The following is a 12,213-nucleotide window of genomic DNA, read 5'->3' on the forward strand; positions in this document are numbered from 1 at the left end:
CTCTTACCCCTTCACTATCACCAAATGTTCTAGTGTTACAGATTTGTTTGGTCATCAATCTACACACAATACCCCATAATGACAAAGAGAAAACATGAAAACATTACTTACTCACATTTCAAACCCCAGCTACTGTATCAAACTTAGTACATCACAATTTATTTTCCTTACAAATTACATTTAACTCATGCTAATCCTCACACTAAACCCAATGTTATCCCTAAACTTAAGTCCTAAACCTAACCACTAATTCCTAACATCATCTCATCTCATCTTCATCCACTTATCCAGTATCGGGTCACGGGGGCAGCAGCTCCAGCAGGGGACCCCAAACTTCCCTTTCCCGAGCCACATTTGCTAGCTCTGACTGGGGGATCCCGAGGCGTTCCCAGGCCAGTGTTGAAATATAATCTCTCCACCTAGTCCTGGGCCCACCCAGAGGTCTCCTCCCAGCTGGACATGCCTGGAACACCTCCCTAGGGAGACGTCCTGGGGGCACCCTTACCAGATGCCTGAACCACCTCAACTGGCTCCTTTCGATGCAAAGGAGCAGCGGCTCTACTCAGAGTTCCTCACGTATGGCCGAGCTTCTCACCCTATTCCTAAGGGAGAAGCCAGCCACCCTTCTGAGAAAACCCATTTCAGCCGATTGTACTCGCGATCTAGTTCTTTCAGTCATAACCCAGCCTTCAAGACCATAGGTGAGGGTAGGAAGGAAAATTTACCGGTATATCGAGAGCTTTGCCTTCCAACTCAGCTCTCTTTTCGTCACAACAGTGTGGTAAAGTGAATGCAATACCGCCCCCGCTGCTCAGATTCTCCGGCCAATCTCCCGCTCCATTGTCCCCTCACTTGCGAACAAGACCCCGAGATACTTGAACTCCTTTACTTGGGGTAACGCCTCATTCCCTACCCGGAGGAGGCAGTCCATGGGTTTCCTGCTGAGAACCCATGGTCACAGACCGATGATGCCATCAGGACCACATCATCCGCAAAAAGCAGCGATGAGATCCCCAGCCCACCGAACTGCAACTCCTCCCCACCCCGACTACGCCTCGATATCCTGTCCATAAAAGTTAAAAAACAGGATTGGTGACAAAGCGCAGCCCTGGCGGAGGCCAACCCCCACCTGGAACGAGTCCGACTTACTACCGAGAACCCGAACACAGCTCTCACTTTGGACATACAGGGATTGGATAGTCCTCAGAAGGGACCTCCTCACCCCATACTCCCGCAGCACCTCCCACCAGTATCACCTCCCACAGTATTCCTAACATCAACACTAAAAATAGCCTTTTCAAATGGGGACAGAACAGTTTTGTAAGGATAAGGACTATGAAAAATATATTTGCTAGGAGTAGACTTTTAGTAATAATTTGGGGGGGGGGGGGTGTATCTGGTAAACTAGACAACTCACCTCTAGGTAGCTTGTCTTCATTGCTCCAAGAGGCCCACTGAGCATTAAATGTTCAGAGATAATTATGGGAAGATTTGGCCCTTGGTGGAGGGCTCCAGGAGAGGTAATCTGGCAGTAGTGCTGACCTTCTGAAGACAAGAGCAAATTGTCCCTCTCAATGGTTAGACAGCTTTTAAAACCAATGCAGCTCAACTTTGCTGCCCACTCCCTGTACTAGACTCCCATCTATCAGATTCAAAATCTTTTTCACACTACTGAGCCAAACCAAACCGAGCCAAGCTGAACTCTTCTCTCCTGGTTTAGTTTACATTATAGTTACCGGAGCTGTGCATGAAAAAGACAATATGGAAATTGTGTGATAGTACGAACAGACAACCCAGACCCTAAAGTCCCAGTGTCAACACTCCAGACTCAGTGCTTTGTCTTTATGTAACCCACATGGCCACATCCCTATTTCCCATTGGCTCTATCTCCTCCATGGTTGGTCTAGGATCAGCCAGGAGGACCAGCCTTGATCTGTGTCCAGCTGTCACTCAGCGTTAGTCACCCCCAGGAGAAGAAAGCATGCTCGGGCAAAGGAGCAAGTCGTGCGTGGTCCAATCTTGGAAAAAGCAGGCCAATGTGTTAGTATGATGCTAAACATCATGATATTTGCGTCCAGACTCTATATTTGTTAGATAACCTTTTGGGTGTTACATGTCTAACTGTGGCTAGCCACAGGAGTCACTATAGCACAGCAAGACAAGCAACCTTCTCGCTCTGTCTGCCAATTCCTCTCTCTCTGGTTTTCTTTTGCAGTGTTGTTAGGTGCACCTGGGAAGGTTGTCAGTGTTTGATTGAGCAGATTGTGCTTGACTAAATAAATGCTCTTTTCTTCCTTTACCTGATATAATTACCAGAATTGTGGTAAGTGATGAAAATGCACAACATTTTTATCCATTAATTTCAGAAACACACATGGACACTGCGGCTGGATTAGGGTTCTGTGAAAGGGTTACCACCCTGTGTCTGATACATACTGCACCATGCAATGCCTGAAGTATATTATGTAAATATTTTGCATTCATACATACACCGATGAGCCAATACATTATGACCACTCACAGGTGAAGCGAACAACGTTGATCATCTCCTAACAAGGGCACACGTCAAGGTCTGGGTAGATTGGATGGTAAGTGAACAATCAGGTCTCGATTCCTGGACGGTCAACGTGTTGGATGCAAAAATAATGAGAAGGATTAAAGACCTGAGCGACTTTGACGAGGGCCAAATTGTTGTAACCAAAGATTGGGTCAGAGCATCTCTGAAACGACACAGCTTGTGGGGTGCTCCCGGTCAATAGTAGTGAGTACCTACCGACAGTGGTCCGAGGAGGGACAAACCCCAAACTGGCGACAGGGTATTGGGTGCCCCAGTCTCATCGATAACGCAAGGGCAACAAAAGCTATCCCGTCTGATCCGGACTGACAGAAAATCTACTGTGGCACAGGTAATGACAGTTAATAGAGAAATGTGTCACAACACACAACGCGTCACACCCCTGCTGCATATGGGGCTGTGTAGCTGCAGACCCATGAGAGTGCCCACGATGAGCCCTGTCCACTATCGAAAGCGCCTACAATGGGCATGCGAGCATCGAAACTGGACCTTGGAGCGGTGAAAGAAGGTTGTCTGGTCTGACGAGTCCTGTTTTCTGTTACATCACATGGATGGCCGTGTACACTGTTTACCTGGGGAAGTGACGGCACCAGGATGCACTGTGGGAAGATGACATGCCAATGGAGGCAGTGTGATCTGCTGGCAAACCCTGCCTAAACATCGTTGCAGACGAGCTGCACCTCTTAGTGGTAATGGTATTCCCTGGGGGCACTGGTCGCTTCCAGCAGAATAATGCGCTCTATCACACTGCACACATTGGAATGGTTTGAGGAACGTGATGAAGAGGTCTAGGTGTTGCCCCGGCCTCAGAATTCCCCAGAACTCAATCCGATTGAGCGTCTGTGGGATGTGCTGGACCAACAAGTCTGATTCACGGCAGCTCCACCTCCCAACTTACTGGACTTGAAGGATCTGGTGCTAATGTCTTGGTGCCAGATACCATAGGACACCTTCAGGGGTAGTGTCCATGCCCCGGCGGGTTGGTGCTGTTTTGGTGACATGAGAAGGAGCAACAGCATATTAGGCAAATTATCATGTTTTGGCTCCTCAATGTTTATCATACACCTGGGTACCATACCTGCATAATGCTTGTAGGCATAAAAATAGAAATATAGAACCATGATGGAAATGTACCATTACCAAAACCTAAAACTCTCTAGAAAATAACGATCACAGAAGACATCTGCTGAGTCTTCGCCACAAACGCACATGCACAGACATACACACACATAAACACAGCTTCACTAACCAGGCTAACCACAAGTGTCTAGCCATATTCTGCACATTTCCTCACCTGTGTGTTTCTGAGTGCATTTCTTGAGAAGTCTTAGCCAATGAAAATAAACCCATTAATAGAAGAGGTGAGGAAAAGGAATGGGCGTGTAATACTGCTTTTTTGGAAGATATTTGAAAAGGGGCAGAAGGTAGACTAGCATTTAAATCATTTTACCAGTATGTGAAAGGCTGATCAATCAAAACCCTAAGACAGTCCCTGGAGTTGTTCTGTCCCTGAGCAAGGCCATTAAACCTAATTGCTCCCAGGCTATTGGTGTATATAAGAATGTGTCAGCAGGGGGCGGGTGTAATATACAGTGTCCATATTAGGACAGCACCGTGGTCCAACTTCCGGATATGGATGCCATACTGTGGTAAAGTCCCTAGTCTCAAGAGCTTAGTGCGCAATCCAATCATTCATTGACTAAATTAATCAACCTCTACAAAGGGAGTCCTGCTCTCCTGGGTCTTCTGTCAAGGACCCCCCTTGGTTTTCTGAATGGAGTTAATAATGGACAGGAAGCTCATTTTGCCCATTGATCTCAAACCAGGAAGTCTTTTACAAAGGGATGCTGTTACTGGTATTGTTGATCTGCATACCTGTGTGTTGAGGTTGAGGTGAGGCGTAGGGCAATGTGCGGTTCCCCTGACATTTGCTAGTTGTTCTACACAATGTTTTATGTAGAGCCTGACCTTACAGCATGACTCCAGAACCTCTGGGTAAATAATCTCTTTACATGCCATTGTTGGTTTATGAGCAATCATCTGACTATGACAGGGAATTTGGACTCCCTAAAGTGATGGGCAGGAATAAGAGTAAAGACACCATACTGTTAACTGCAACCCTATTCACCATCTAAACTTTTTTTAAAGTGTATATTATTGGAAACATCAAGAACCAGGTCTTTCACATGAGCCTGTAACATACACATGCACAACATACACAATTAATGAATAATTATAAAGTTGCGTGGTATTAGCTTTTTGGTTGGGCTTTTAAATAAAGAGTTTTAACAGACGGACTCCGATTTATTGTTTGGCACAAAAAACACTGAACAGCCATCTCGCTGTTTGGATCAGTGTTATTATTTTTAAATAGTGGTTAATATTTATAAAAATTAAAGGGCACTGTGAAGAATGGTTCCTCTAATGTTTAAAATGACAATTTATATTAATAATAATAAATAATAGATTAAAAAAAAAGACAACTTGTGTCATCCTTCTCTTACTGAACGAGTCTGGAATAGTATTAGCTAGTCCACATGGAAAATAAGCAGCTGGGGGGGACACCACTGAGATTTGGTGTGTGAGTGAGTGTGAGGGGGCTACAAGTGAATGCAAACTGATTAACGGAGTGGTGACAAAGTTTCAATGGCGAATATCTCAGGCGCCTGGAACACTTTTATAGAAAAAACGTGTTTGAAACATTAACTTAAAACATTCCCAACAGATGTCTTCTGGTCATTCATGCAAGTAGTACATTTGAAAATGCCCCCCCAAAAAAGTCTAACACTGTTAAAAAAATAAGTATTCTTCATGTCTTATACAATATATAACAAATACGTCATTGTAATGATATATAAATCATATTGAATATGGTGCCCAAACTAAACAACCACAATGTTTAAATGTCACTATTTGTACCTAATTATTATTGTTACATTTTATATTTTAGTTGTTTTGCAGATGTGGTTATCCAAAATGACAACTCAATAGTAGTATGTACATCCTACTCAATTTATTAGCTCTCATCAAAGTCCATGGCAAAAAGAGATCAATAGAAATAAAAATTCCAAAGCATTTGTTCACACATGCGTAAGTGGCTGCAGAGTTGTTTTTGATGACAGTAGGGTTTCAGATATAAAATGCTCAGGGACTCTATTAGCCTCACCGAGAAGCTGACTCCTCCATTGGGGGGCAATTATGAAAACAATACCAATGTTGTTGCCACATCTGATAAATGAACCTACACTCTTTTAAAGAAGACAAATACCATTTACCTCTAATGTATTTTCAGCAAGTCCGTTTTCCAGTTATACTTCATTTCCCCTGGTATCATTCAGTTGTCAGTGAACTGAGCACGTCTGGGTTACCCGATCAACTCTTTAAAACCGGAGATGGTTTCAAGTCCGTTCCTCAGACCACATGTCAAACTCCAGTCCTTAAGGGCATTGTTTCAGCCAGCTTCTCTCCTTGATACGATGTGGTCGTGTAGGCCTTTATTGGACACATGATAAAGAAATAACAAGACCCTCCAGGAATCGAGTCGGCTCTAAACTGTCAATCATCTGCAGATAAAGTCCCACTACTGTGCTGTTTTCCCACTTCCTGAAACCTACCCAGTGACATCACCTTAGAACCAGCCAAAGCCAATTACAACAGAGAGACAGTAAGAGTTGGAAGGGAAAAGATATGGAGAGTTATAATACTCTATTATAACTCCTTGTGGACATCAGTTTATGGAAAATCAGATTCCAGCCAGCTAAATGATGGAGACAGGACAAATGAACACACACACACACACAGATACACACACTCGCACACACACTGGCCAGCTAAGTAGTTGGAGACTGGAGGAATGTAGGGCGAAGGTCATAGAGACAGAGAGATGTATCCCATCAAGAAACGAACTTACTCGATTTTTACCCAACTTATACATAATTTACACTTTCTGTTTTTAGGGCGCTAAATTGATAGGATTTTAGGACATAGTGAATCTAAAGGCAGGTTGGATAAACAAGACGATGCATTAAATCTCTACAGGATACAGTTCGCATGTCACATTTTGGTATACACCCACATACATAAGCATTTCAACTTTTATGCAAGGACATGCATGTTTTCTGTAACAGTTACATACATACAAAGCATATCATATTCTGGTAAAATCACATTCTGCGTTCTCCAAATTGCAACAAAATCAACGTTGTAAAATAGGAGAGATGGATGTGGAGTGAGTCGATGAAGTGACAAATCTTTAGTCTTTGATGACTGTTACAGTAATACATTAAAATCCAATTCCACATGTTTGATTTCTGTTTTCTGTCAATATTATGAAATCCACAGGAATTCTCAAATAAAACCTCAAATTTCAGTCTAATCTGAAAAACATGAGGTCCTACAGTGAAGTCAGTTTTCTTGAACATTCCTGTCATCTTAGTTTTGCCAAGGCAGTCACTCTGGCCCTGTTGTGAAATACGAATAATTATAGGATTTTGCCAATCAATGCAATTTCCTCCTTCCTGGCTGTAGCCCAATGGGGTTCGAGGGGGAAGGTCATGGGCCTATGGGACGTGTTCAGGAAGTAGCTCAGCCTGTAATGAATATCAAAGCAGTCAGTGTCAACATAACACCGCCAGTCACGTTTTTTCACAACAAACTCTTTAGAAGATTCTTTCTCAGATTTTCAACATGTATGTGTTTTCAGTGACCCGCAGACTCCTAAACCGTGGCTTTCTGAAAATCATCAAAACAGAAAAAGTTATTTTCTAAAACGTTTGCCACATACAGCTATTGATTTTCGTATATAAGGCTATGAGTAACTGCACACCAGAGGTTTTAAGTAACCTTAAGATTGCGTGTGGCCGTGGGAGCTGTTGGGACGGGGGTTGAGGGGGGTCACATTCTCTATAATTCTGAAGGCCTAAAGAAGACGCTTTCAGACAGTAGACACACGCAAATCCTCTCAAAAAATTATCAGCATTTAGAACGATGCTGAACACAACATAGTAGTCTGTTGGTGAAAAAGTGGCTGTAAAGATTGAGGTAAGAACCGAGCCTGAAATATCAACCTTGTGTAAGTACATCAATCCTGTAGAATGCACACACAACATCATATATTATCCCCAATCACCTCCACTGGCAAGTGGTGGAACCTAGATCACTCAAAATGAATCTACAACTAAATGTATTTGTGTGAGAGGCCTTGATATTCCACCTCGGTATGTCAGGCACACTAAGCACAAAAGTGTGTGAACAATAATAAAGCACAATAATAGCATACACATACTTAAACACACGTACAAACAAGCCAGGCCATCACATGAACTACAGTTGCATTTCAACAAAAGTGTCCTTCTCTTTCGTATGCTTCCCATGAAACAGCCACCTGTGTTCTATTGTGAGTGTGTGTTTGTTTGTGAGTGTGTTTGTGTGTGTGTGCATGCGCACGCGCGTTTGAGAAAGCTTCTCGGTGGCTCATGGTCACCCTATCAAACCCACAGTGAACCAAAGAAGAAAGAACAACTCAAACGCTGTAGTATTTATTGAGACAAATTCAGAGCAGGAAGGGAAATATTTGGTTAGCTCTGCGGTGTTGGGGCGAACCATGGTTGATGTGGGGGGAAACAGCCGGCCCTTTGTTAGTGGACAGAATGGAACGCTCCGCGGGGTCACCGTAGGTGGCTCCACATCACACCCAGACAAACACACATATTCTCACTCCTTACAGTTCCTGAGATGCGTAGAGGAAACGAAACGTACGCAGAGACACTTACACGCACACACACACACACACACACACACTGTGCAGAACTAAACCTGCATACCTCGTCTGGTGGGAATGTTTTATTAGCCACGCGAACAGGTCAGAAAGCTATGCAGTCTGCTAATCTACAGCAGAGGCAACACACTAACAGTGTGGTTTGGGCTGACTGATCTGGTGCTCGGATCAGTTTTAAAACACTCTGGTTGAGCTGATACATTAGCAGGACAGAGAGAAGGGCACACTGAATTAATGGAAGGCACCGTAGACAGAGGGAGAGAGTGATGAGTTCAAGAGAAAGAAAGGGATTTAGGATTCAGAAACGTGATCCGGCACTTTTGTGAGCATTTGCTTTTTCTTGGTTCCCCGACCCGTCAGCCATTTTAGTCCTCTGTCCTTTGGCGACTTGTTGCTTGTCCTGTTGTGCCTACCTGTTGATCGCTTGTTTGTTAACTTATTGAGTACTACTATAAGCCAATTCACTTACAGCTCCCATAAAATGAAAACCGCAAAACACACCCCACATATTGGTCATGCAACACTATCTAACCTCAGTGCCTGCCACACACACACACACACACACACACAAGCACCGTACCCCAACTATAAACCCCTGCAAACAGCATCCATTCCCCTGACACCACACAGAGGAGTTAAAAAACGAGAGAGTTTCCAGAACCAACCCCGATATTACGCCCCCCACCCTTCCACACACACACACACACACACACACACCTCCCATACAATCTCTTATGCCGTCACACAGACCAGACCGTGGAGTTGTTTGGTTTGGGACCCCATATAAGAGGACCTCTATTGAGAACACCCCAGAACACCTCGTAGGTCTGTAACACTACTCAGCTTGCACAAAGACACGGTCAGCATGCAACAGATATGATTGGACACCGCTGATTGGTGTATGGACTCACAGAGTTGACATAGGTGATTTTGCCAAACTGCTTCATCCGGGGGACGTTTGCTTCATCCGCGGACGTTTGCTTCATCCGCAGACGTTTGCTTCACACGTAGACGTAAAACATTTCCGTCATCCCTTGACCAGGGTTTAATACTAGTCTCTGCACCACTATGGGTCCTCTACATCTGTCACTTTCTCTGATTCTCTCATTAAAAAGAAAAGAAAAACATCTGACAATAAGGAGTGACTCTGGTCAACAACAACAAAAAACCTGTGAGTTGTTGTTCTCATTTGAACAGTGTGTTGTCCAGACATTTTATGGTGGATAGTGCCTCACATTAATCTGTCTGCATCCCACTTACTGGGGTTCAGAGGTTAGAGTAATTTACTGCTCACCCGCAGTCCTCCATCAGGACATGTACTTCCTGAGAGTATTCCTCCTGACCCCAATGACCTGTATTTTTATACCTCTTAGGCAATCTCCCAACCCTCTTCTACTCCCTGTTTTCTCTCGCTATCTGCTCTTTCTATCCAAAGTACTTACTCTGATGCACAGTAGATGAAAACTAAGCCTAGTGTGATGGTGTTTAGGGCTAGAACAGTGGCCTAAGCCCTTGAGCAACAACGACCTAGATAAGATAATGGGCAGACTACAGCCTGATTCAGTCCAGACAATAGGAGGTTTGAGTCATATAATTTAAAAAAAATTCTTTGGATTTAGTAGTAGCTAAAAAATAGTAAATGTTAAATATTCCATGCTATGTCTAAACCACAAGAAATGTATGTAATGTAAAGGGCATAGATATATAGATACCCTTGGAGAATTGATAATACAGTATATGTACCATTTGTAAAGACAACATGAGTGAGCAGGCAAAACATGTCTTTTATTTCTTATGGGATTCACATTTAACTGCAGGTCATAAAAGAATGGCACGATCATAAAACAAAACATGGCAATAATGAAAAAAATGAACTGACCCCTGTTCAAAAATCTGCATACCTTTAGTTCTTAATACGGTGTATTGCCCCCTTTAGCATCAATGAAAGTGGTCAGTCTTTTGTAATAGTTGTCTATGAGGCCCCAAATTCATGCAGGTGGTATAGCTGCCCATTCGTCTTGGCAAAATGCTTCCAGGTCATGCTAAGTGTTTGGTCGTCTAGCATGAATCGGAAGTTTGAGATCTCCCCAGAGTGGCTCGATGATATTAAGGTCAGGAGACTGTGATGGCCACTCCAGAACCTTTACCTTTTTCTGCTGTAACCACGGGAGGTTCATTGTCAGGCTGGAAAGTGTCCCATGCGCAGCTTTCGTGCAGAAGAATGCAAATTGTTTGCCAGTATTTGCTGATAACATGCTGCATTCAACTTGCCATACATTTTCACAAGATTCCCAGTGACTTTAGAGCTCACATACCCCCAAAACATCAGTGAGCCACCACCATGCTTCACAGTGGGGATGGTATTCTGTTCACTATAGGCCTTGTTGACCCCCCTCCAACATAGCGCTTTGGTCTCGTCACTCTAAATTACAGTGTGCCAGAAGCTGTGAGGCGTGTCAAGGTGTTGTCAGGCGTATTGTAACCAGGCTTTTTTGTGGCATTGGCGCAGTAAAGGCTTCTTTCTTGCAACTCGACCATGCAGCTCATTTTTGTATTGTTGTGTTGTGCTCCTTAAAACAACCACACCGTCTTTTTCTAGAGCAGCCTGTATTTCTCCTGAGGTTACCTGAGGGTTTTTCTTGGTATCCCGAACAACTCTTCTGGCAGTTTTGGCTGAAATCTTTCTTGGTCTAACTGACCTTGACTTGGTATCAAGAGATCCCCAAATTTTCCACTTCTTAATAAGTAATTGAACAGTACTGACTGGTATTTGCAATGCTTTGGATATATTTTTATATCCTTTTCCATCTTTAAAAAGTGTCTGCTCCCCATGGCTCAGTAGCCTGCTCAGTGCATCCACGTGAGAGCTAACAAACTCATTGACTATTTATACACAGACACTAATTGCAATTTTATAAGCCACAGGTACGGGAAATTCTACTTTAATTGCCATTTTCACCTGTGTGTGTCACCTTGCCATTTTCAGGGGTGAGTAAACTTTTGATCAGGGCCATTTGGGTGATTTATGTTATCATTATGATTTTAAAAGGAGCCAAACAACTATTTGATCATTTTTCTGGCCCACGGAGGAGAAGCGAGGAGAAGGAAAATTATGATGACAATGAGTTGAGCAGAGGAGGTGAGCAGGGCTTTTCTAAAAAGCACTATTTATAGAGACTTCACATGGCATCATAGCGGCGCATTCCTTGCAGTTCAGTTGTAATTTTTAACGGGTTGTAGTTGAAAATTATATGATGCCCACAAAAATTCCAGAACAAGTTTGAAAAACGGCTAGGTTTGTAATTTAAAGGGTTAGTGTGGAAAAAATTACAGGCAATGTTAATCTCAATTACATTTTTTTCAGACAAGAGGGAAATTAAGGCTGGCACCGATTGACAGGCTCACCACATCAGTCCCTCTTATTCTCACACAGACACACACACAAAGAAATACACCCACGTCTCCAGTCGTGGTGGAGCAGATTTAGGGCCAGGGCCGTCAGTCTGTCTGAGCATGGAGGGGATAGAAAGGGAGGATCCCGCCAGGACCCTGGGACCCAGAAGAGGTAATTAGGGTGTGGGAGCGTGTGTGTGTGTGTGTGTGTGTGTGTGTGAGTGTGTATGTGCAGCTTCATGCCAACAATGCTAGTTCTGTGAGACTGGCGGTCTCCAGCAGAGAGGCTGTAACTTGCCGGGCCTCTCGGGTCACCCTCTGTCACCATACACACAAACACACTCACACACATAGACACAACGCACATCATGCAAACACACACACAACACACACACATATCCGAGGTGGTAGGACCACTGGTAAAAGTCATGTTCAGAATACAATGGAGAAAACGAGAGCCTTCTACTCG

The sequence above is a fragment of the Esox lucius genome, chromosome 6, assembly GCF_011004845.1.
Source record: "Esox lucius isolate fEsoLuc1 chromosome 6, fEsoLuc1.pri, whole genome shotgun sequence".
NCBI lineage: Eukaryota > Metazoa > Chordata > Actinopteri > Esociformes > Esocidae > Esox > Esox lucius.